This window comes from Notothenia rossii (assembly GCF_949606895.1).
Source record: "Notothenia rossii genome assembly, chromosome: 11".
In the NCBI taxonomy this organism is placed as follows: domain Eukaryota; kingdom Metazoa; phylum Chordata; class Actinopteri; order Perciformes; family Nototheniidae; genus Notothenia; species Notothenia rossii.
The window spans coordinates 59305777-59333539 of NC_136910.1; the positions used below are offsets into that span (position 1 = coordinate 59305777).

The window sequence follows — 27763 nt, forward strand, 5'->3', positions numbered from 1 at the left end:
AAAAGACACGAAGAGGGTCCGTGGCTGGAGCGAGTATATTTCAAAGCCGGGCCGGGAAGTCACAACATCGCTGTTGTTCCTGAAGAATGTGAACCATTTCCTGAGGTACTTGTCTGAGTCAAAGCTCCGGGGGTGCAGGCTCACCCAGTCTGATATGACCCACATCATCAGAGAGGTGAAAGCCAACATTAACGACTTGAAAAAGTCCGTCACTCTCCACCAGTTTAAGGTGAAGAGGAACAAGCTGGATCGTCTGCCGAGCCAGACGGAGCTTCTCGCCGCCATGGCGGCCGCTGAGAAGCGCATCCCTGATCTCCTCGACCTGATGGCTAGCAATGGCCACCGTCCGGATGTGTACGCAAACATGACAAACACTGAGGTCTTTGAGGCGGACAGAAGGGGCACTGCTGAGGGCTACATCATCGACGTGCAGGATCACAAGACTGCCAAGACATTTGGCGAAGCACAGCTGGTGCTTACAGTAAAGGAGTTTAGCTGGGTCATGCGGTGGATGGGGATAAAAGGGGAATTGTCGGGTCCACAGAATGAATTCTTCCTTTTAACAACAGGGAAGTACGCCTCCAAGAACCTGAACGCTCACTTGAAGAGGGCTTGGGCTGATGATGGGCTAGAAACAGCTGTCACCTTCATAATCCTGCGCACTGACCTGGCTGAGAATATCAAGCATCACCAAGATCCAGAAAGGGTGTGATCTGGGTTTAGTCTGGAGGTGCCCGTGTCAGGGACACATGCTGGAGGTCATTAGACGGTCCTTTGGGGGTCTTGGAGGGGCCACAGAGAGGAGATTTCCCCGGTCTCTGTCGTGGATGTGTGAAATAAACAGAGTCCCCATTTCAGGGACACATGCTGGAGGTCTCTCTCCCGAGAGTGGACGTCCATTGCCTCTAAATAGGGTCAGGATCCTCTCTATGGTGCACATGTAGAAGGTTAAGCCAGGAAAGGTGCTTGGATCCTTGGTAAACATTGTTTAAATAGTCTGATACTTCCAGAGCGCATCACAGCACTTGACAAGCCAGGCACAGTGTTTGAATCCTGGGTAAACATTGTTTAAATAGTCTGATACTTCCAGAGCGCATCACAGCACTTGACAAGCCAGGCACAGTGTTTGAATCCTGGGTAAACATTGTTTAAATAGTCTAATACTTCCAGAGCGCATCACAGCACTTGACCAGCCAGGAAAGGTGCTTGAATCCTCAGTAAACAAAAAAAAACACAAGACTAACGCTGAGCCTCTGAATTAGCCCTGAGCGAAACAATGCTCATGCCATTAGCATAGAACTCATGGTATAAAACCCTTATTACTTATCGTAAATGCAAATCAAACCCATCGATTAGCATCGTGAGATTACACAGATAAGATAGGTATCTGTATCATCACTCCATGATCAGAACTCGCGACATGAGAAACAAAAACAGACATCACCACACGTGGCATTAGGTAGCCAACACGGCAATATGTCTTACCTTTGTTGTTGTCTGATCAAAAGTTGTCTTCAATGGCATTAAAAAGATAAAAACGCTGCTGAAGTTAATCCATAGGTGAATCTAATGTGTCTGTGTCACTTTGAATGATTTCTGATAATCCATCAGCAATAAACCTAGTTTTAAGTTTTCAGAGTTCAGAGCGTAAGATAGGTTTCGCTTTGGGCGAACTACGTGCGCATAGCTCCCACTTCTCAACGCTAACGTTGGTGGAAATTCCCCTTCGATTCTTTTGTTTTGATTGATTCCTTTTTTCACCCTCCTCTGCCTTACACCTCCTCCACCAACACTTGAGCACTCCTCACAGGGTTCAGCACCAAGGAGAGTGCCTCCCCGGTGCTGATGGAAAGTGGCACTTTAACTGCCCCTGGGAACCTTAACCCCCCGACCCTCAGCATCCAACTTCGGGCCTTCTTATTGGCACCACCACACCTTCAGTGGAGGGCAGACTGGGGACCCCCAGGACTGGGCAGTGCCCCAGGTAGAAGGACTGGGTCAAACGGCCCAAAACTGAAGAAAAAATAAAATAAATAGATCCGGGCCAAAAGGGTGAAAATGAAAAAAGTATCCGAAAATAGTGCCACATAATGCGGGTAGAGTCCCCTCTCAACTCCCCTTGCATTCCTCCAGAGGCACATTTGTCAGTCAACTTTTGTGAGAACCAGGCTGGGGGGGTCTTGAGGCACAAAATAAGACCGACCCAAAGTGTATGGTGAGTGGACACTTCACCGCTGTGTTTGCAGACAGACGTTTTTATTCTGAGCGCACCCAAAAACCGGGTTTCCGATTTCGTGCAGACTGTAGTCCAAAATGATGGATGAATATTTTTTACGGAGAGGGGGAAATGAAGCCCCCTCTCCGTTGCAACTCACAACGGAGAGGGGGAAAAAAATATCTTAAAATAATAAAAAATGAAGTTTTAAAAAATGGTGCCAACTGAGAAGGGGCCTGAAACAGCTCAACCCTTTGGGGCTTCGGGCCCTTTCTCCGTTGGCAACATTTTTAAAAACTTCATTTTGTATTATTTTAAGATATAATTAACCGTTTTCTTCACTTTTTCTTCTTTCCACGGATGGGTGCGCCTGGCAGGCCGCCTATGAGCACCCACATTTGGCCTGGAGCCTCCAGGATTTGTGGGCTAAGCTCCATAAACTGACAAAATTACCCAGAAATATCACTTTCCTAGCCCAAAAATATATAATACAAATACATTTAAATAGTAAAAGGTACAATTGTGCTGCGAATTAACCGGAATTTGATTTTCATGGAAAAAACTGTTAAAAACCTGATTAAAGCAAATACAGGAACTCAGTGAGCTCCAGAGTATGTGCATTGTTTCAGGGAACCATATTAATGATAAAATAAATGCATTTAAATTCAGAAATAAGGATTTAAAATCATTTTCGGGGGAAAAGTGTGTAGAGAACCTCACTTTCCAAGGCAGAACTAGTGATTAAAATGCAGGGAAAGTGTCTTAAATATGGACATGGAGTACCCTGAGAGCAGGATACAGCACCTGACCTTTCAACCCAGGAAAAGAGTTTGAAAGGCGGGGAAACTTTTTTTTAACATTGAAACTTTGGAGGAGTTTTTTTAACATTGAAAACACAGTCTGTACATTTCCAGGAGAATTTCAATGTTAAAAGATATCCTCCAAATGGACAGGCTCATATTGCTCATATATCCACAATGCATTGACATTTGGAGCTGATATTTGAACGGTGATATATCGGCCACCATATGATGTATTGGTGTGAAAATTGAGACATTTGGACAATGTCAAATATTTATAAACGTTGCATGGACGATACAAACTTGGTATAGTGACAGGTGGTACCCGCTGTAGCACACCCACAAAGTGTGGGGGCCAGAAACACTTCTTTACCTATTTTAAGCGCGTTTCGTCATAAATACACTTTTTTCCCAAGTACAGCAAAGATATTACACAATTTAGAGGCAATGGACGTCCACTCTCGGGAGACGTCCGAGAGTGGTGCGGTTACCCAAAGTGACAGACCTCATTTTACCCGAGAAAAGGGTTTGAAACGTTGGGAAAAGTGATGTAAATAGAGGCAGAGTGAACCCGTGCTTATTGTAGACGGACGCACTCTGTCTACAATGCAGAGAGCTCCATGCAGCAGATGGCTCTTCCACCCAGACTGTACCCAGAGAACAGGCTGCTTCATAGCCCTTTAGAACAAAGGAAAATAGCTTGAATCATGGGTACATGAGTGTTCAAAGTGTGACACTTCCAGGGCACTTCACAGCACTTTAGAACCCAGGAAAGCAGCTTGAATCATGGGTACATGAGTGTTCAAAGTGTGACACTTCCAGGGCACTTCACAGCACTTTAGAACCCAGGAAAGCAGCTTGAATCATGGGTACATGAGTGTTAAAAGTGTGACACTTCCAGGGAACTTCACAGCACTTTAGAACCCAGGAAAGCAGCTTGAATCATGGGTCCATGAGTGTTCAAAGTGTGACACTTCCAGGGAACTTCACAGCACTTTAGAACCCAGGAAAGCAGCTTGAATCATGGGTACATGAGTGTTAAAAGTGTGACACTTCCAGGGAACTTCACAGCACTTTAGAACCCAGGAAAGCAGCTTGAATCATGGGTCCATGAGTGTTCAAAGTGTGACACTTCCAGGGAACTTCACAGCACTTTAGAACCCAGGAAAGCAGCTTGAATCATGGGTACATGAGTGTTAAAAGTGTGACACTTCCAGGGCACTTCACAACACTTTAGAACCCAGGAAAGCAGCTTGAATCATGGGTACATGAGTGTTCAAAGTGTGACACTTCCAGGGCACTTCACAGCACTTTAGAATCCAGGAAAGCAGCTTGAATCATGGGTACATGAGTGTTAAAAGTGTGACACTTCCAGGGCACTTCACAACACTTTAGAACCCAGGAAAGCAGCTTGAATCATGGGTACATGAGTGTTAAAAGTGTGACACTTCCAGGGAACTTCACAGCACTTTAGAACCCAGGAAAGCAGCTTGAATCATGGGTACATGAGTGTTCAAAGTGTGACACTTCCAGGGAACTTCACAGCACTTTAGAACCCAGGAAAGCAGCTTGAATCATGGGTACATGAGTGTTCAAAGTGTGACACTTCCAGGGCACTTCACAGCACTTTAGAACCCAGGAAAGCAGCTTGAATCATGGGTATATTAGTGTTAAAAGTGTGACACTTCCAGGGCACTTCACAACACTTTAGAACCCAGGAAAGCAGCTTGAATCATGGGTACATGAGGGTTAAAAGTGTGACACTTCCAGGGAACTTCACAGCACTTTAGAACCCAGGAAAGCAGCTTGAATCATGGGTACATGAGTGTTAAAAGTGTGACACTTCCAGGGCACTTCACAGCACTTTAGAACCCAGGAAAGCAGCTTGAATCATGGGTACATGAGTGTTCAAAGTGTGACACTTCCAGGGCACTTCACAGCACTTTAGAATCCAGGAAAGCAGCTTGAATCATGGGTACATGAGTGTTAAAAGTGTGACACTTCCAGGGCACTTCACAGCACTTTAGAATCCAGGAAAGCAGCTTGAATCATGGGTACATGAGTGTTCAAAGTATGACACTTCCAGGGCACTTCACAGCACTTTAGAATCCAGGAAAGCGGCTTGAATCATGGGTACATGAGGGTTAAAAGTGTGACACTTCCAGGCATGGGCGTAGGAAGCATCCTCAATGTGGTTGAGACAATTTGTGGGCAGGTGGTGGATCTCACCTCCTCTTGGGGGGGCATGCTCTCCCGGGAAGATTTTTTTTTAAATGTTGAAGTTAAATGGATTTATCTGGTGCACTTTGAGAGCAAAGTTAGGTACTATGGATACATCTCTCAACACACATATGAAACAGTACTGCTTAAAACAGACTTACTTTTTATTTATGCATATTTTACAAACCACTCCCCTTTTAAACTGTATTCTTGTTTTACTGTCCTATAGTATGAGTTGGAATTATTTCGTAGCCGTTATTCTCTTGTTTTTTATAATGATCATATACAAGGTGTGCCTTGGAAATACTTGTTTACATGAGATAACTAAACTCAACGATCTAAACCCTCAGTCCTTTACCTCCCTGAGCTGACGTTATAAGATGTGTCTGACAGGAGAGCGCTCTCCTCTTCCTTGCTGAAGAAACAACTCCTTATGTACGTTAGCGCTCTCTCGTTCACTCACATCCTCACTCCCAGGTCGGCCTATGTTGACGTTATGTCAAGTCCCTCGTGGATTCATCTTCCTATTATACAAACATGCATTTCCAAACATTTGGTCTACCTATGCTGTAAATGTATTATCTCTTTGATTTACTCACGGCATCTATCGCACGTCTGTCCGTCCTGGGAGAGGGATCCCTCCTCTGTTGCTCTCCCTGAGGTTTCTCCATGTTCCCCTTTAAACTGTGGGGTTTCTCTGGAAGTGTTTCCTTGTACGATGTGAGGGTCTAAGGACAGAGGGTCTAAGGACAGAGGGTCTAAGGACAGAGGGTGTCGTATTGTCATACTGATATTCTGTACAAACTGTGAAGTCCACTGAGACAAATGTAACATTTGTGATATTGGGCTATATAAATAAACATTGATTGATTGATTGATTGATTGATTGATTGATTGATTGATTGATTGATTGATTGATTGATTGATTGAAAATAAGAGTCCCAATCTTATTACTATCAAAATAAAAGTGCAAAACGAAAACTTTACAATAAGAAAATATTGGCATACAAATATAATCACTTCTCTAAAAGGTAACTCATTTTAAATACAGTTTATTTATATATAATAATAATAATAATAATAATATTAATAGTAATAAGCTTTATATTTGTATAGTGTGGTGATTGACATTATTCACCCACGGATCTATGGGTTGGGGTATTGTTCAGCACGGACATTTTAGTGAGCCGGACTTCCTGTTTCCGCCGTTCTTTGCTTCCCGTACATGAAGTTGTTTACATGTGTGTTCCGATGCTAAATAAAAGTCTAGCTTGTAGCTTCGATACCCCGCCTCCGACTCCCATCTCTCGGCTCCACAACAGCACCTATTACAATCATTGTAGCCAAACTCGCTTCACAGCAGTTCAATAGACAGATTAATATAAAAGCAATGTAGAGGAGCAGCTACATTTCAACACATATATCCACGAAGATTAATACATGAAGGCTTGTGACTCTGACTTGAATTGGGCTCTTCTTAGGTGACTCGGACTTGGACTCGGACTCGAACTCGAACACAGGTAATAATGACTTGGACTCGGACTCGAACACAGGTAATAATGACTTGGACTCGACTCGGACACTCCTTGGTGACTCGGACTTGGACTCGGACTCGAACACAGGTAATAATGACTCGGACTCGACTCGGACTCGAACACAGGTAATAATGACTCGGACTTGGACTCGGACTCGAACACAGGTAATAATGACTCGGACTTGGACTCGGACTCGAACACAGGTAATAATGACTCGGACTCGACTCGGACACTCCTTGGTGACTCGGACTTGGACTCGGACTCGAAGAGTGGTGACTCGAGAGTGACTTGAACTCGTGAATTGGTGACTTGACTACAACACTGGCAGAAATAGTGATTATAATGCAAAGAGAGTTTACCCAGAGAACAGGCTGCTCCACAGCACTTTACAAGCCAGGAAAAGTGATTGAATCCTGGGTATACATGTTTGAAATAGTCTGATACCTCCAGGGCGCATCACCGCGTTTTACAAGCCAGGGAAGGTGCCTGAATCCTGGGTAAACATTGTTTAATTGTTTTTAAATTTGTGAAACAGTGTTTTGTCACTTTCAAAACTCTCTCGTCATTGGCCAGAGAAATGGGGTCGATGTTGTATTCCATCTGGCCGTTAATATTCCAGTGAGAGGAAGTACGTCCAATGGCAGGAGGAGTCAATGTTAATTTTGTCCAACAAGTGGAGCTTTCCCTGACTATTTCCGAGCAACACTTGTATAGACAGGATTCACAGAGTCAGGCTACAGAATATATAATAATATAATAATCGTAGGAAACATCATATTTCATTCATACAACTCACGTGTTTCTTAATATATTTATTAGAAGCAGCATTTAGTTTGAGTTTGGCGTCTAGGCTCTAGCCTCATCACTCCACAGATTTACAAAGAACATTGAGTGATGATTAGAAAACTATCCCCCGAGCCTGCAGGTGGAAGCTGGGGTGGAAGCTGGGGAGGAAGCTGGGGTGGAAGCTTGGGTGGAAGCTGGGGTGGAAGCTGGGGTGGAAGCTGGGGTGGAAGCTGGGGTGGAAGCTGGAGAGGAGCTGGGGTGGAAGCTGGGAGCTGGGGTGGAAGCTGGGGTGGAAGCTGGGGAGGAAGCTGGGGTGGAAGCTGGGGTGGAAGCTGGGGTGGAAGCTGGGGTGGAAGCTGGGGAGGAAGCTGGGGTGGAAGCTGGGGTGGAAGCTGGGGCGGAAGCTGGGGTGGTGGTGGGGGGGCAGGCGAGCAGCAGTAACATGAAACACAGCAGTGGCAGCAGCAGCATTAGCGAGGCAGAGGCAGGAAGACCTAGCAGCTTAAATAGAGCTGCATGTTAAGGAGAATGTGTTTGGTTGGTTGTCAGAGGGACGAGGTGCGTCACCTGTTAATGTATGATTGGTGCTCGAGTTGACTGAAGTAGCTCGCAGGCTTCGCCCCATATGTGTTTGGTACTGATGGGAATTCTGGCTCTTTTTAGTGAGCCGCATCATTTGGCTCGGCTCAAGAAGAAGAGCCGGCTCTTTCGGCTCCCAAACGGCTCGTCATTTGACCACATATACCTTTTATAAATCCAATGATTTATACGTGTAAACATATATAACTTTCATATCAATGATTTGCTGTGGCCAATTGTTTTCCTTGCATTTACAGACCCTTGTAACTCTCTGATTGTAGAACCACGCTAAACACATAGGCGGCGCGTGAGGCTCAGGTTTGGGAAGGCTAAAGAACTTTTGGTAACTCTTTATATTAAGGTACACAAATTCACCATCAACTAGTTGTTCATTAACATGCATATTAGCAGCATAGTGGCTCTTTATTAGTCATTATAAAACACTTATTGATGCCTTATTCTACATGACCTTATTCTAAAAGTAATAAGCCATTAGTTGAGAGTTTTTCCTCAATAACCCTCTAATTAGTGCTTATCTGTTTCAAGTCAGGAAGTTGTTGAACATGAGTTTGGGTCTTAATAGCTCTGCTCAATATGGGCCTAATAAGGCAGCAGTACCACAAGAATAGTAATTCTCCCATAATAACACTTAACAAATATGATCTATTCTTATGTAACAAGACGTGAAACTATAAGTGTTAATTGAGTCTAAATAACAAAACATTTGGTATTTCTATCTAAGAATATGTTTTTTAGGTTAGACATGGAAAATATGGAATTATTCATTTTTATACTCGTAATATATTGATAAATGACAAGAAACACATTTGAGTTGTGTCAGCACTCTTTATTTTTCGTTAATCACTTTTGAAACAGTGAAAAATAGGCCAAAGATGCTTTATGGCAGAAACCAGAACAACATATTTTGCAAATGTATTTGTTTATTTCTCAGAGCCAGTCTGAGAGAATCAAAGGCTGCATGTAAAGACTTATGGTCGGATACATCTTTGAAGTTTTACTGACTGAATTATTGGAAGGAGTAGGTGTAATGAAGGGAGCCACCTTCTTCAAGAAAGCATTCATGCTCATGGGTTCCCAGCTTAATTTGCCTCTGGCAGACTCCAAGCAGGTCATCGAACCCGATGTCATGGTCATGAACCTCAAGCCTCATCACGTCATTCTCTCGGGCGTTGTAGTGAGTGAAGTCTTCCTCCCACCAGGGGTTTCGGTTGTTGTGGCGAACTTTTGTTTTACCCAGAGTGGCAGATCCACAAGTCACCTCGACATAGGCATCCGGAGTTCCCAGAAAGCCTGAATGAAGTTTGCTGGCACGCAGGTTAAACAGCTTGAGCTGGGCTTCAGCCACTGTCAGAGTGCACAGGACCAAGAGCAGGAGTGGAGAAAAGGAGGCCATGGCTGCAGAAGCTGTGGAAGATGAACACGTTAGAAAAATATCACTGGTCCCCGGCTCGATCTTCAATATCAGGACACATGTCTTTATTATCCCTGTAAGAATGGAAGTGGTCATCACATACATCAGGTTGCATGGGACAAAGAGGGACTTTAGTAGAGTCCTTGATATGCTACAAGAGAGGGTGTTACAGTCAACAAGACGGAAGTATAGTGGTGTTTGTTTGAACTGGGCTTCCATTTACTTTTTATCTCTTAACCTTCAAAACACACATATGGTGTGGAAAGCTCCCACCACACTGCAAAAACAGCTTTTCCAAAAACAAGCTAAATATTCTTGAATCAAGTCAGATGTTCCTGCATCAAGCAAAACAATCTGCCAACGGGGTGAGCCACATTTGCTTGGCTAGAATTCGTAAAACTAGAATTAAAATCTGGCTACTGAAAGACCAACCCGCTCTCTTCAGTCTGCGTACAAATGACACAACTTTACACTTTGGAAAACGCGTGCCATAGATACGCTAAAGTCCGATTTTGCGTGCCTATCATACGCCAACTATTCCCATTGAGTTCTGAGTCCGAGTGTTGCGTGCATATGAGACGCAAATGGATACGGTCGGGTCTGAGGAGACCGGAAGCTGTGTGGTCCATAAAAACATGTTATTACTCGATATCAAGCCACGATTAATGATTTTATTTGTAATCGTATAATGTCAGACTTTTTTTGTCGTCTGTGAGGAAAAGAAATGCCTCAGAGCCTCAGAGCCTCAGAATACTGAAATCTGAATTTTTTTAAATCTTTTTTTCCTTCTAATTTGTTATTATTTTCTAAACAACACACTGTTATTTACTCACCAATAACACACAATTATCCTTGTTTTTATTTATTCATTTAATTCTATAATCTCAGGCTTTTTAGCCGTTTCTCAGAAACTGAATTTCAAAATAAAGTCACCGGAAACAGACGTAGGCCTATAAGGGACATTTCGAGCATCATCGCGATACACAACACAAACCCACTGAACCGATTACCCAAGATCCTCAGCTAGAAGCTCGGTGATTGGATGGTTTAGCCGCAATGCACGGTGGGATATGGTGTTTATGCGATATCAAATCCGTAAAACATTTTTAAAAATAAAATAGTACTTAATTCCGAGTGTTCTTGCTTTTCTCTTTGGAGGTCATCACATAACGGCATTGTAATACACGGTTCGGCTGCATTACATATTACAGACCTGCCGTAGTTCTCTATTTATAGAGCCCTGATGAGAAGACTTCTAGACAAACAGGAAGAACAGCCATGGAAACTGAATATGTGACGTGGATCATAAATATATCAACAATCAAACAACATCTTACATTTCTTTTTACACAATACGTCTCCTTGCAGTATCAACACTAATTCGGCTGACTTTTATATTTGATCCAATCGGTAGATAGGTTATATTTACACCATAACGGTGCACAGCTGATAGAAAGGGACTTGTAGTTTTTAAAGATATTACTGATTTTCTTTGAATATAAGAATGTAAATACTGAGTTGAGAGAATAGTCAGGGGATTGGGGTGATGGGAGACACATCTATGGAATCACAATTTCAACAGCTTACCATTAAATGACGGATATACCTTTCTGTCTGTGATGTTTTACAAATCAGATATTAATGCTAGAAGTAAAACATGAGAAATAGTTTAGCAATATCCTGTAAAATAATTTAAAACATGAATAAAACTATTAAAATACACATCTTCAGATGTTATAGATACATAGTCTCAAACACTAATAATACAAAGTTATTATTAGGATGCTGTGTGTACCTTGTGTGCGCCGCCTAGTGGTTAAAGCACGTTATTGAATTATTTTTGTTGAATAATGTTATTTTTGTTGAATAATGTTATTTGATGAACAAAATATTAGAGTACATACTTTAATAGGGGGAAAGTAGAAGGTCAATGATAGAAATATAGAATATAAAAAATCAAGAAGATACTGTAAGTGATCTCTATAAAACTGTTTAGTGCTGGATGTACAAAGATATTAATATGAGGATGAGCAAAACAGACAAACTAATTAACCTTTATTAACACATTAAAGAATACTTTAGATTAAGGTCTTTTTTTAAATAAGAAAAAAGCTTTGGGGGTATCTACAGATACATATATTAAGCATGACAAAGTACTTAACGTCTAATATATTGCTTTCCTGCAATGTTAACTATGAAGCACTTATTTGAACTGATATTAAACACATGAATGATACTCTTATGTAGATAGAATAAGACATGGGCAGAATATGACAGTTTAATGGTGGAGGTATTCACACATATTGATAGATGTCTTGTAATGCGCTGTTGAGGAACCTGAGACCCAAGATTTTCCTTCATTGCATAACTACACCATGACATGTCAATAAACCTTAGAACATCTTAAAATCTTGAAAGGGATGTGCAAAATAGCCATTATACAGTTTTTAATGAACTATTAGTAAAGAATAACGAGTAATGAATATACTTTATAGAGATCTGCAGATAAATGTTTAGTCTTCTCGAGCACCAACTATCAAATATCTCTCCTGATTGTTGGCACTTCACAATCACCTTCCCTGAATCTGACTCAGGTGTAACTAAAGTCTGATTTAAGGGTTGTTTATATTTCACATCATTAATCAGAATCTGTAAAGTAACTAAAGTAAATGTAGTGGAGTAAAAATACCAGGTTAACCTCTGAATTGTAGTGTAGAATGACAAAGTAACAATGAGCTGTCATGTGGGTATATATTAATGCTGCCCATTATGGATACAAGCGATTTCCACCCATTTATTAATTACATGTTTTAAATGTGTACACACCAATGTGTTTCCTATCGCCTAAACCTCCAGGGCTGTACTCAGTTTAATACTGTCAGCTTCTAATTTTGGGAAAAACGAAAACGTCTTTTAAAACTACAATTCTCAGTAGAGACGTGTCATAGAGAACATGTTGCAAAACACAATAGCCAGCATGTGTAGTTCTGGGGGGGGCGTTCGAGTCCAGTTTTGAATAGTCTGCCGTGGTTTCGTTCCATTTCAAAGAGCTGCTTGATGCTCGGCGTAACCTTGGCGCACTGCCACTCCAACATCCAATCCCAGAGCTTGAAGGTTAATCACGGGGTTTGTCAACGGGACTGTAGTCCCAAACGATAGCTGGGGATTATGGGTAGTGTAGTGTCTACGGCCATCCTAAACTCTGAATTTTTTTTCCGGATATCATATCGCATTAACCCCATATCCCAACGTGCATTGCGGCTAAAACATCATGAGCTTCAAACTGAGGATCTTGGGTAATCAGTTTACCGTCTACCTCTGTTTCCGGTGCCCAAGATTATAGAATTAAACAAATAAATAAAAACAAGGATAATTGTGTGTTATTGTTGAGTAAATAACAGTGTGTTGTTTAGAAAAGAATAATAAAGTAGAAGGAAAAAAAGATTTAAAACAATTCAGATTTCAGTATTCTGAGGCTCTGAGCCGTTTCTTTTCCTCACGGACGGCAAAAAAAAGTCTGACATTATACGATTTTAAATAAAATCATTAATCGTGGCTTGATATCGAGTAATAACATGTTTTTATGGACCACACAGCTTCCGGTCTTCTCAGACACGACCGTATCTATTTGCGACTCATATGCACGCAACACTCGGACTCAGAACTCAATGGGAATAGTTGGCGTATGATAGGCACGCAAAATCGGACTATGGCACGCATTTTCCAATGTGTAAAGTTGTGCCATTTGTACGCAGACTGAAGAGAGTGGGTTGGAAAAACCGTAACGGGCGTGAAACTAGACAAAAAATCTTATTACAAGCAATGACTCCTGCATTATTTAAGAAAGAATAACTTAAAATGAGTGTTTTGGTTGAGTTGACTAAGAATGTATTTCTTAAATTAAAATATATAATTAGTAAAGTCCTTTGGATAAAAGCGTCAGCTAAATGTAATGTAATGCTTAACCAATCACTTCGATCTATTCTCACAAGCCTATCATAGCTCTTACAGTATGTTTAAAACTGTTATTAAGAGAAGAGTCTATACGAACATGCTATCAGCTCACTATGTGTAGCTGGCATCCAGATGTTTGCACTGCAGTTCAAGCTTTAGCTTTTCCTCACATGTGCAACACGGGATCGCAAAACAGTTACAAACATGAGCAACACATTGAGCAGACATGCCGGTTGTTGAGACCCAAAAAAAATGTTTGATAAAAAGGGAATACTGCTGCTAGAAAAAGAACAAATGGCTCAGATTACTTTGAAGAAATGAAAAGTTAAAGCACAAACGCTGTTCTAAGCAAAGTAACAGGAACATTTTAATATGATTATTATTATGATTATTATTATTATTATTATTATTATTATTATCATGAACAGTGCAGTATTACCTGTAGTCCTGATGCTGGTCTGTCTGCACACTGTGTGCTTTTCCTTACGTTTTTAAAGGCCAGCAAAACTCTTATCAGCTTCATCCCACCCTCCCACCTCTGAACGGCCACAGCACCTGCTACACAACCTGCTACACAACCTGCTACACAACCTGCTACACAACCTGCTACACCTGCTACCCAACCTGCTACCCAACCTGCTACACAACCTGCTACACAACCTGCTACACAACCTGCTACACAACCTGCTACACAACCTGCTACACAACCTGCTACCCAACCTGCTACACAACCTGCTACACAACCTGCTACACAACCTGCTACACAACATGCTACCCAACCTGCTACACAACCTGCTACACAACCTGCTACACAACCTGCTACACAACCTGCTACCCAACCTGCTACACAACCTGCTACACAACCTGCTACACAACCTGCTACACAACCTGCTACCCAACCTGCTACACAACCTGCTACACAACCTGCTACACAACCTGCTACACAACCTGCTACCCAACCTGCTACACAACCTGCTACCCAACCTGCTACACAACCTGCTACACAACCTGCTACCCAACCTGCTACACAACCTGCTACCCAACCTGCTACACAACCTGCTACCCAACCTGCTACACAACCTGCTACACAACCTGCTACACAACCTGCTACACAACCTGCTACCCAACCTGCTACACAACCTGCTACACAACCTGCTACACAACCTGCTACACAACCTGCTACACAACCTGCTACACAACCTGCTACCCAACCTGCTACACAACCTGCTACACAACCTGCTACCCAACCTGCTACACAACCTGCTACACAACCTGCTACACAACCTGCTACCCAACCTGCTACACAACCTGCTACACACAACCTGCTACCCAACCTGATACCCAACCTGCTACACAACCTGCTACACAACCTGCTACACAACCTGCTACCCAACCTGCTACACAACCTGCTACACAACCTGCTACCCAACCTGCTACCCAACCTGCTACACAACCTGCTACACAACCTGCTACACAACCTGCTACACAACCTGCTACACAACCTGCTACCCAACCTGCTACACAACCTGCTACACAACCTGCTACCCAACCTGCTACCCAACCTGCTACACAACCTGCTACACAACCTGCTACACAACCTGCTACCCAACCTGCTACACAACCTGCTACCCAACCTGCTACACAACCTGCTACACAACCTGCTACACAACCTGCTACCCAACCTGCTACCCAACCTGCTACACAACCTGCTACCCAACCTGCTACACAACCTGCTACACAACCTGCTACACACAACCTGCTACACAACCTGCTACACAACCTGCTACACAACCTGCTACACAACCTACTACACAACCTGCTACACAACCTGCTACACAACCTCAACAATCAGCATGTTACAACATGACAGACTTAGAATGTTAGGCCTATTGGTCCCTTTATCCAGTATCTGATGAGAGGACTTCGACACATGAACATTGTATTATTTGTTAAGTCCGAGGAGAGGGTTGTTGAGCTACTCTCTATGAACACATCATAACATGTGACTTCCTGCAGGGAGAGGAATCTGTCTGGAAGCACATGATGAAAGGCAGACACATGTTCAACTATTACAGAAGAGCAATAGAAAACGCTATGAGTGGAAACATGGATGTGTAGTGTCCAGGACAGGAGGACTTTGCAGCTGGTGAATCAAACTGCCCAGAGTAATACCATCTAGAACATCAGTGATGTTGGCAGGAAAGGTGTCTGCAATGAGCACACATTATATTAAAGCCAAAGCCAAACTTTTCTGTAAACAAAAGACAGATTTTCTGCCTTTTTGTGTTTTTTTTATTTGGCAAAATTGGATTACAACCGCAAGCACAAAAATAATCTCCTTCAACTTTGAGCTAGTGTCCGATACCTCCTAGGATACAGGTATCTATAGACATGTGGTTCAATATCAAGGAGGATTTCTGATTCAATATTTTCAAACATCACAAACATATCTTTCCTGATGCACATGTTCATGAAAGCTTGTTTTTGTGTCTGTCTGAAGTCACAGAATGTTCTTGAACAATGAAACCTCACACGTGTGATTTCTCTTCCCAGATGAGAGTAAAGATTTATAGAAAATCTATCTGGAGATGTAAAATGAAAATAAGTGACCTACGAATAAACCTATTACAACTTCAGATAAAAAGAACATTCAAATATAAATACTACAGCACAAGTTAAATGTAGTTAAATACAATGATTAGTTTTTTTAATTTGTGTGGATTGTGTTAATAAAATAATGTTTTTTCCTTTATTTTGTATTTGCAGGTAAAAAAGAGTCAATGGAATAATCTGCTGCAGACTGCTCAGCGTGTATGAGAGAAAAGAGAGTAGCCACACTCAGTCAGTTAGTGCCTATCTTCAGAGTTTAAAAGTAACACCGGACATAATATTACATTTTTAGATTTAAATCAATTCTTGTCAGAATGATGATGTCACACTCCATCAGACTGAGAAGTGTTAATCAAGTTTACAATATGATGTAACAACTCATAGATGTGAGGCTAACCCCACAGCAGCATGAGAACATGTGGCAAAGCACATCTGCCACCAGTGTGGGAAGAATCCAGCTGCTGCATGTGATGTGAGCATGACACCAGACACGTCCTTCACAGCAGATACCAGACCGCCTTCAACCACTTGTTTGGTGGGAAGATAAGTGTCCAACACAATATGTGCTTCATTCTTGGACTTCATCATTATTTGACTAATTTAACAACGCCTTTTTGTCTCTTATTTTTCGATCTTGCATTTTGTGTATACTCAATGTTATTCAGCTTTCTGACCCCCCTCAGTGAGTCTTTAGCGATATACTTCAGAGCTATTGAGCCTTTCCCCACGTTTCTTTAAAGTGAAGACTTAGTGGTTAGATCCATCTTCACATCACAATGTTACATTTCCAACTCAATACAAATGATCTTAATTCACATTTATGATATTAGTTGCCTCTAGAAATGCCTGAGAAAATCTATATCTGTTCACCAGTGTCATTGAGGATCAACCCACTCTGTAAATACAAAGGGTTTTTTAAAGTTTTCCCCCCAAAAAATGTAACAGTTTTTTATTGTATTTCATAATTACAGGAAATCATATTACAATTAAAAGAATAAACGGTTTGTTGAAATGTGTCATGTAAAATACATGACACATTTCAACAAACTGTGGAAATGGAATACGTTATTTATCTGTTTTTAAATGCAAATTTAACAACACTAACCGTATAAATAAATGATTTTCCGTTGGCAAAATGTGCTGCATTTTCTGTAATTTTATAAAACAATACGTTTGTTATGGCTATATATCAAATACATAACAAATACTGTTCATACTCATTTAAAAAATGTATAATTGCAAGAAAATATCTGAGTAAAGAAAGAAGTATTTTGCAATTTTGCTTAATTTAACCACTACTTTACATTGATAAACTGAAACAACACAAGTATCCTATTATAGTAAAGAAAACTACATTTGAACACATTGGACTTGTATTACTTCATGTGACCATTCACTTTTGATTTCTGAGTAGAAGAACAAGAAGAAGATATACTTTATTAATCCCTCAGAGGGAAATGTCTTCCCCCACTCTGTTGTGTTTAAACACATTAAACGCGTTGAAGCTTGCCGGTGGGCGTGTCTGGCGTGCGACCAACAACCAATGACATTAATTTCCCGCCCGGACACACAAGCACACGGTTTGATTGGCTAAACTATTACACTTTTTTTTTTTTAAACGTCAAAGTACTGGCTATTAATATCTAATATAAAAATAATCAAATGCAATAACGTGCTTTAACCACCAGGTGTCCCGTTATATCAGCTGTGCACCTTTATTCAATTTAATTCAAAACCTTTATTTATCCAGGTAATATCCCATTGAGATCAATGATCTCTTTTTCAAGGGAGACCTGCAGCAGTAGGTTCCACATGAAAACATAAACAACAGAACAACAAAAGGACATCATACCGTTATGGTGTAAATATAACCTACCGATTGGATCAAATATAAAAGTCAGCCAAATTAATGTTGATCCTTCGAGGAGACGTATTGTGTGAAAAGAAATGTAAGATGTTGTTTGATTGCTGATATATTTATGATCCACGTCACGTTTTCAGTTTTGGTGGCAGTTCTCCTGTTTGTCTAGAAGTCTTCTCATCAGGGCTCTATAAATAAAGAACTACGGCAGATCTGTAATATGTAATGCAGCCGAACCGTGTATTACAATGCCGTTATGTGATGACTTTCAAAGAGAAAAGCAAGAACACTCGGAATAAAGTATTATTTTATTTTTAAAAAATGTTTTCGGATTTCATATCACATGCACACCATATCCCAGAGTGCATTGCGGCTAAACCATCCAATCACCGAGCGGAGGATCTTGCCTACGTCTGTTTCCGGTATCGTTTATGACGGATGTATTTTGCTATACGTACACACATCCCTTCACATTTAAATTGTAATGTACATTAAAGTATTTTGTGAGGCCTTCTAACATGTTTTTAAATATAACTACGGTTGTAGTTAAAGAGTTTGTAAATTAACATAAACCGAAGCTGTTGGCAACGCAATCGCACAACGTCAGGTCCGTTAATTCCACATCCACACGCATGTCTTGCCGTGATACCGGGTTGGATCTGTGTGACACTGTCAGGTATCAGATGATCCCCCCCCCCCCTCTTTCCTGTTTCACGCTTAGTCCCCTGTGTCTCTAGCATCTTTCAGTTCCTTTCTCACAATATGGGTTTAAAAAATAGACATCTCTGAGGGATGTGACATCAGCGTTGGTGAAAACAATGTTTTTACAAGTTACAGTTTACACCTTTACTCTTATCAATATTTTTGAAATAACAGTATTTCTCCATCACACACACACACACACACACACACACACACACACACACACACACACACACACACACACACACACACACACACACACACACACACACACACACACACACGACTCTAAAAGGCTAGCTTGTGATTTTTAACACTTTTTCTGTGTGAAACTAGGCAGTTTTATACATGTACTGATTGTTGCTTGATTCTCTCACCAAGGTACATGCTGTTATAAAATACTGATTGTGTAGCATGTTGTGTAGCAGGTTGTGTAGCAGGTTGTGTAGCAGGTTGTGTAGCAGGTGCTGTGGTCAATGTGTGGTGGGAGGGTGGGATGAAGCTGATAAGAGGTTTGCTGGCCTTTAAAAACGTAAGGAAAAGCACACAGTGTGCAGAGAGACCAGCATCAGGACTACAGGTAATACTGCACTGTTCATGATAATAATAATAATAATAATAATAATAATAACATCATTAAAACGTTCCTGTCATTTTGCTTAGAAGAGCGTTTGTGCTTTACCTTTTCATTTCTTCAAAGTAATCTGAGCCCGGGGACCATTTGCTCAATGTGTTGCTCATGTTTGTAACTGTTTTGCGATCGCGTGTTGCACATGTCAGGAAAAGCTAAAGCTTGAATTGCAGTGCAAACATCTGGATGCCAGCTACACATAATGAGCTGATAACATGTTTGTATAGACTCTTCTCTTAATAATAGTTTTAAACATACTGTAAAAGCAACAAGACATTAAATAGTTTTTAGGAAAAAAATGACTTGAACCTTTAACACTTGGACCGCCAACGGGTCAATTTTACCCGCAGCTGTTTTTTGATTGTATGTAACTTTTAGAGAGAGAGAGAGAGAGAGAGAGAGAGAGAGAGAGAGAGAGAGAGAGAGAGAGAGAGAGAGAGAGAGAGAGAGAGAGAGAGAGAGAGAGAGAGCCAGATAGACAGTTATAGATAGATCGATAAATAGTTATAGATAGAGAGAGATAGAGAGATTTGTACCTAAACAAAACACAAGTCTAACACCAAGCGTTTAAATCAGCACTGGTAGCGATATTGTATGCTTCATGCTATCTGCACAAACTATATCATATGAAAAGCTGAGAGTCCACAGATTCTATTGGTATACGTTTCATCCCTGTGCGATCAAAACTCACTCCTCTACATCATAAATAAAAGAACATTGTACCATGAAAATCAATAGCGGGTAAATTTGACCCGTTGGTGGTTTTAGGTATACAGCGACCTCTGGCGGTTCTAGTGTTAAAGTCAATTGCATTGGTGTATACACTAGGGGTTTCACAACTACCAATATTTACTAGTCGACTAGTTTTTCAAAATAGTAGTCGACTAGTCGACACGTCATAATAGAGACACACAAAGAGAGGTTTACAACTGTATTTTCTATTGGAACTCATACAGTAACATTAAACACTGCATTTTAATTTGTGTTACATGGCTGAGTAAATAACAAACACTGGACTCACCAAAATCGACAGCAAAAAACTCTTGTTTACATAAATGCCACGTAAATCCAGTGCGTAACAGCGCATTGCGCAACACTTCGATGTCCTCCACGATAACGTCCACCTTTCCATATTTTTGGTTTGAACACCAACGCATCGACATGTGAGGGAAGGAGGCTTGACCGCTTTCGGGTGACAGTGTTGCCTGCCAGGGAAAAAACCCTCTCACTCGGGGTGCTTGTGGCTGGAATAGCCAGGTAGCTCCTCGAAAGCGGGGGAAGCGGTGCACGTTTTCTGCCCACCACTCCAGTGGATTATCCATTGTGGGGATATGCGGTGTCCGCTGGCAGTAATCCCGTAGCTCATCATCCGCATCACTGTTGACCCGTGTTTTCTTGCTGTTCGTCTGCCTCTGTTCAGTGCTGACGCCGGTCCGTTGCTCACTGGTGCTAGCATTACTGCTAGTGCTAGCTGTCGGCAGCGGGTGTCTCATCTTCAGATGGTTGCGCATAGCAGATGCATTTGTATTGTACTTCAGTACAGCTGTACACAACTGACACTTCACTGTGCAGTTGGTTACATCTTCGTTGAAGTTCTGCCATACATAAGAATGTCGGACGTGTTTTGTAGCATTTTGCAGCACCTCGTTTACCTCCATTTTTTTCCACGACTAGTCGACTAGGGCCTACAGCGCCGACTAGTGGTAAAGGTAGTCGACTAGTCGATTAGTTGGTGAAACCCCTAGTATACACCTGCTAAATAAATCATTAGTAGTTTGAAAGGAATTTCTTTACTATTATTTAATTACATGTAGCTACCTCCTTTTCTCAAACTTAAAAAGGGACTCTTATACCTGGCCAATGATATTTGATCCTTGACTTGTCTCAGCCAGTACCGAAGGAGTGGCAGACCGGAGTGGTGGTTCCCCTTTTCAAAAAGGGGGATCAGAGGGTGTGTGCCAATTACCGAGGCATCACACTACTCAGCCTCCCCGGGAAAGTTTACTCTAAGGTACTCGAAAGGAGGGTCAGGCCGATTGTCGAACCTCAGATTGAGGAGGAACAATGCGGATTCCGTCCTGGTCGTGGAACGACGGATCAGCTTTTTACTCTCGCAAGGATCCTGGAGGGGGCCTGGGAGTATGCTTATCCAGTCTACATGTGTTTTGTAGACTTGGAGAAGGCATATGACCGGGTTCCCAGGGAGTCACTGTGGGAGGTGCTGCAGGAGTATGGGGTGAGGGGGTCTCTACTCAGGGCCATCCAATCTCTGTACTCCCAAAGCGAGAGCTGTGTCCGGGTCCTCGGCAGTAAGTCGGACCCATTTCAGGTGAGGGTTGGCCTCCGCCAGGGCTGCGCTTTGTCACCAATCCTGTTTGTAATATACATGGATGGGATTTCGAGGCGTAGTCGAGGGGGAGGGGGTCTGCAGTTTGGTGGACTAAGGATTGCACCACTGCTTTTTGCAGATGATGTGGTTCTGATGGCTTCATCGGTCTGCGACCTTCAGCACTCACTGGATCGGTTCGCAACCGAGTGTGAAGCGGCTGGGATGAGGATCAGCACCTCCAAATCTGAGGCCATGGTTCTCAGCAGGAAACCGATGGACTGTCCACTCCAAGTAGGGAATGAGTCCTTACCCCAAGTGAAGGAGTTCAAGTATCTCGGGGTCTTGTTCTCGAGTGAGGGAACAATGGAGCGTGAGATGGGTCGGAGAATCGGAGCAGCGGGAGCGGTACTGCAGTCTCTTTACCGCACCGTTGTGACGAAAAGGGAGCTGAGCCAAAAGGCAAAGCTCTCTGTCTACCGGGCCATTTTCGTTCCTACCCTCACCTATGGTCATGAAGGATGGGTCATGACCGAAAGAACGAGATCGCGGGTACAAGCGGCCGAGATGGGTTTTCTCCGCAGGGTGGCTGGTGTCTCCCTTAGGGATAAGGTGAGAAGTTCGGTCATCCGGGAGGGACTCGGAGTTGAACCGCTCCTCCTTCGCGTCGAAAGGAGCCAGTTGAGGTGGTTCGGGCACCTAGTTAGGATGCCACCTGGGCGCCTCCCTAGGGAGGTGTTCCAGGCACGTCCAGCTGGGAAGAGACCAAGGGGTAGACCTAGAACCAGATGGAGGGATTATATCTCTTCTCTGGCCTGGGAGCGCCTTGGGATCCCCCAGTCAGAGCTGGTTGATGTGGCCAGGGAAAAGAAAGTTTGGGGCTCTCTGCTGGAACTGCTACCTCCGCGACCCGACCACGGATAAGCGGGAGAAGATGGATGGATGGATGGACTTGTCTCAGCCGAGAAAGGTTTTTAAACTCATTATTCAGGAAAGTAAGTCTGAGAGTCAATGCTAGTTTGCAGAAATGTCCTCTCCTCCTACCCTAGGACTTTGCTCCTGCACAGCAGACTAAAAGACAATGAGTAAAGAATTTGAAGTAGTTGAATTCCAGTTTAAACAAGAATCGTTTTTTTATTAATTAAAGCTCCAATTTGCCCTTTATTAAGGATTACATCTGTCTTTAAAAATGAATATGCTTTTTTCAAAGCAAATATTAAAATGTATGTGAAAGTAGATGTTTGAGGGTTTGAACCTTCTCTGTCCAACACTGACAAACGTCTGAAACAAAAATCAACATCTCAAAACGGATGCCATTTGTTTTGGGTGGTATCAGAAATGGCTCATCACTCCATCTACCACCTCTTAACCCCACCTCTAATGGCTCATCACTCCATCTACCACCTCTTAACCCCACCTCTAATGTTAGAAGATTAAGACTTAAAACAAATGCTTTTTAGGTACACTTACTGGAAACACAATGAAGGCTTTGGCATAAGCTAGCTAGTAGATTCATAAAAAAAAAATGCACAGAGGTTCTCAAGAAAATGAGAGACAAGTGCACACTGCAAAGAACAAAGTAAAAAAAAGATTCTGGGAAACAATTCTTATTTTTCGTCTAAAAAATGTCAAATATTCTTGTTAAGAATGTTCTGTTTAACCCTTGTGTTGTGTTCGAAAGCTGTTTCCGTTCGTGGTGTTCGTGGGTACATTTTGACCCATGATTTATCTCAGTCCAAAACACACACCAATAATGACTATCATTCGGGTTCGGGTCTCCCCAGACCCGAAAACCAAATCATACGCTTTTTTTTTAGAGACCTTCAGACTTGGCTAAAATTGTCAAAATAATGTTGGGAGTGTTTCCATCGCCTCAGTGGAGGATATCATGAAGCCTCAGTGGAGGATATCAGGAAGCCTCGTTCCGATACAAAAACTAGAGCGTAGTTATTATATCATTTTCACTAGAAACGGGTCACGGGTCACGGGTCACGGGTCACGGGTCACGGGTCACGGGTCACCCGAACACAACATAAGGCTTAGGAAAAGTATTCTTACTTTGAGAAAATATATCTGACTTCTTCTTATTAAAAAATGCTATCTCATATTGAGCTAGAATGAACCAGAAACAAGTTCAAGTATTGGTTTGCATAAATTCCCGGAACAGATTTATTTTTTCTTATTTTAAGAAATACACCATCAAACAACTTCTCAATTTAAGAATCTGATTAAATGAAACCAATTTTAAATTTCATATTTATGTATTCATTGTCGAGAGCTGTCTATTCACTTCACACATTGAGACCACAGGAGGTGTGTGGCTAGTGTGTTGGTGTTGGGATCAGGGGGTCTCAGGTTCAAACCCCACTGCAGTCAGCATGTCGTTGTGTCCCTGAGACACTTCACCCCAAAGTGCTCGTGAGGGGATTGTCCACAGTATTAAGTATGTGAGTCCCTTTGGATAAAAGTGTCTAACAAGTGATGTAACTGTGGTATACACACATTTTAAACTTGATTTACATTCTAAGTTTAAGACAAAGTCACTAATATATTGTGTCAATTAAAGCCAATGATTCTAATTGTAAGCTTTCTTTGATCATTATAAATCTTAATTTAAGAAATACATTCTTAGTCAACTTAACCAAAACACTAATTTTAAGTTATTCTTTCTTAAATCATGCAGGAGTCATTGCTTATATTAAGCATGTTTGTCTAGTTTCACGCCCGTTACGGTTTTTCAGTAGCTAGATCTTTATTTTAGTTTTACGAATTCTAGCCAAGCAAATGTGGCTCACCCCATTGGCAGATGGTTTTGCTTGATGCAGGAACATCTGACTTGATTCAAGAATATATTTAGCTTGTTTTTGGAAAGGCTGTTTTTGCAGTGTGGTGGGAGCTCTCCACACCATATGTGTGTTTTGAAGGTTAAGAGATAAAAAAGTAAATGGAAACCCAGCTCAAACAAATCCAGCTGTTACCAGATTAAAAATGCACACTCTTTCCTTTGACGGTGATGACAACGTATTTGGCTAAGCTGGAATTTTGTATATAAGAGCAGGAAGTAAAGGACATCTTATCTACATGATTGTACATGTGTGCACTATTTAACTATTGATAACTTTTTCACAGTAATACTAATAAAATACCTCAAAGTGGTTAATGGGTTGTATTACGTTGTGTCAGGGTAAACTTGAGAGTAACACAATAAAAGATGACACTTTACAGTGGATTTAACAGAGGCAGAAAACTAGTAAAGGTTTTTGTCAAAGTTATCTCCTTTGCAGGGGTATGCATTCACTTTTTTGCACATATCACCCGTGCTCCAGAGTTTTCAAAATTGTAACACAAATATAAAAATATAAAGTAATTCCACTGTAGTTTTGGACTCACTCTGTGTTGGGGGAACCACAGTCCACTACGTAAACTGCCATTTACTATTAATGGAATACGAATAAGTACTGAACATTTTTTTAAGTATTAACACTAGAACCGCCAGAGGTCGCTGTATACCTAAAACCGCCAAGGGGTCAAATGTACCCGCTATAGATGTTCAAGGTACAATGTTCTTTTATTTATCATACAGAACAGTGAGTTTTGATCGCACAGGGATGAAACTTATACCAATAGAATCTGTGGACTCTCAGCTTTTCATATGATAAAGTTTGTGCAGATAGCATGAAGTTTAAAATATCGCTAAGAGTGCTGATTTAAACGCTTGGTGTTAGACTTGTGTTTTGTTTAGGTACAAATCTCTCTATCTCTCTCTATCGATCTATCTGTAATGTTCTGTTCTATGAACATATAATTGTCTACATAAATAGACGACGCAGACTACTTCTCTCATTCCGAGTGTCCATCTTTCTTCAACCGGCACGTAACCTGCACACATGCATTACGTCCTCAACGTGAGCTCAGTCAACCAAGATCTTGTATTCTCCAAGATGTTACACGATCTATAACTATCTATCTGTCTGTCTCTCTCTCTCTCCATCTATCAATATATCCATCTATCTATTTATAACTATCTATCTATCTCTCTCTCTCTCTATCCATCTATCAATATATCTATCTATCTATCTATCTATAACTATCTATCTATCTATAACTATCTATCTATCTATCTATCTATCTATAACTATCTATCTGTCTATCTCTCTCTCTATCCATCTATCAATATATCTATCTATCTATCTATCTATAACTATCTATCTATCTATCTATCTATAACTATCTATCTGTCTATCTCTCTCTCTATCCATCTATCAATATATCTATCTATCTATTTATAACTATCTATCTATCTCTCTCTCTCTCTATCCATCTATCAATATATCTATCTATCTATCTATAACTATCTATCTATCTATAACTATCTATCTATCTATCTATCTATCTATAACTATCTATCTGTCTATCTCTCTCTCTCTCCATCTATCAATATATCTATCTATCTCTCTCAATATATCTCTCTATCTATAAGGAACCACAGTAGACAAAAGGCGTTGCTATAGCAACACGTCATGTTTACGCTGCATTTTCTATGAGGTAAATATTACCCGCTGGCGGATATAGGTATAAATGGCATTTTTGTTGGCGATTTTTTCAATCTGACTTCATATTGACAATTGTTAACAACAGAGGGGTCTACATAACACACTTTCAGGAAAAGTCACGGACTGGGAGACTTTAATATGTTATTGAACAAAAGTTACATACAATCAAAAAACAGCTGCGGGTAAAATTTACCCGTTGGCGGTTCTAGTGTTAAAAAAAGAAATATTTATTTATTTTATAATTGTTTGTGCCCATAACGTGGAAGCAGAAAGTAGTCGTGCTAGGCTCCCCTTTATGGTCCCACTGAATCCAAGTAGTTACCATACACACTCCCTAAACTACCATGAACAAGATGAAGCAGGAAATATATAGCCTAATAGTGATTCATCAGTGACCCCACATGGAAATTAGGTAGCCAACACGGCAATATGTCTTACCTTTGTTGTTTTGTGATCAAAAGTGGTCTTCAATGGCATTAAAATGATAAAAACGCTGCTGAAGTGAATCCATAGGTGAATCCAATGTGTCTGTGTCACTTTGAAATCATTTGAAATCATCTTTGATATTTTTCTAACGTGTTCATCTTCCACAGCTTCTGCAGCCATGGCCTCCTTTTCTCCACTCCTGCTCTTGGTCCTGTGCACTCTGACAGTGACTGAAGCCCAGCTCAAGGTGTTTAACATGCGGGCCAACAAACTTCATTCAAACATTCTGGGAACTCCGGATGCCTATGTCAAGGTGTTTTGTGGATCTGCCAATCTGGGTAAAACAATAATTCGCCACAACAACCGAAACCCCTGGTGGGAGGAAGACTTCACTCACTACAACACCCGAGAGAATGACGTGATGAGGCTTGAGGTTCATGACCATGACGTTGGGTTCGATGACCTGCTTGGAGTCTGCCTGCAGCAAATTAAGCTGGGAACCCATGAGCATGAATGCTTTCTTGAAGAAGGTGGCTCCCTTCATTACACCTACTCCCTCGAATAATTCAGTCAGTAAAACTTCAAAGATGTATCCGACCATAAGTCTTTACATGCAGCCTTTGATTCTCTCAGACCGGCTCTGAGAAACAAACAAATACATTTGCAAAATATGTTGTTCTGGTTTCTGCCATAAAGCATCTTTGGCCTATTTTTCCTGTTTCAAAAGTGATTAACGAAAAATAAAGAGTGCTGACACAACTCAAACGTGTTTCTTGTCATTTATCAATATATTACGAGTATATAAATGAATAATTCCATATTTTCCATGTCTAACCTAAAAAACATATTCTTAGATAGAAATACCAAATGTTTTGTTATTTAGACTCAATTAACACTTATAGTTTCACGTCTTGTTACATAAGAATAGATCATATTTGTTAAGTGTTATTATGGGAGAATTACTATTCTTGTGGTACTGCTGCCTTATTAGGCCCATATTGAGCAGAGCTATTAAGACCCAAACTCATTTACAACAACTTCCTGACTTGCAACAGATAAGCACTAATTAGAGGGTTATTGAGGAAAAACTCTCAACTAATGGCTTATTACTTTTAGAATAAGGTCATGTAGAA

At 41.3% G+C, this 27763-nt stretch overlaps 2 long non-coding RNA genes across 2 annotated transcripts; one reads left to right on the forward strand and one right to left on the reverse strand.

Annotated features, from left to right (window-relative positions):
• Positions 1 to 8961: 8961 nt before the first annotated feature.
• On the reverse strand, positions 8962 to 14049 carry LOC307025277. Its single transcript, XR_013804136.1, has 2 exons — positions 13961 to 14049; positions 8962 to 9560 (listed from the first exon to the last, which is right to left on the reverse strand). It is a non-coding gene; the product is annotated as an uncharacterized lncRNA (long non-coding RNA).
• Positions 14050 to 19194: 5145 nt separating this feature from the next.
• Positions 19195 to 27395, forward strand: LOC307023890. Its single transcript, XR_013803791.1, has 2 exons — positions 19195 to 19274; positions 26798 to 27395. It is a non-coding gene; the product is annotated as an uncharacterized lncRNA (long non-coding RNA).
• Positions 27396 to 27763: the final 368 nt, after the last annotated feature.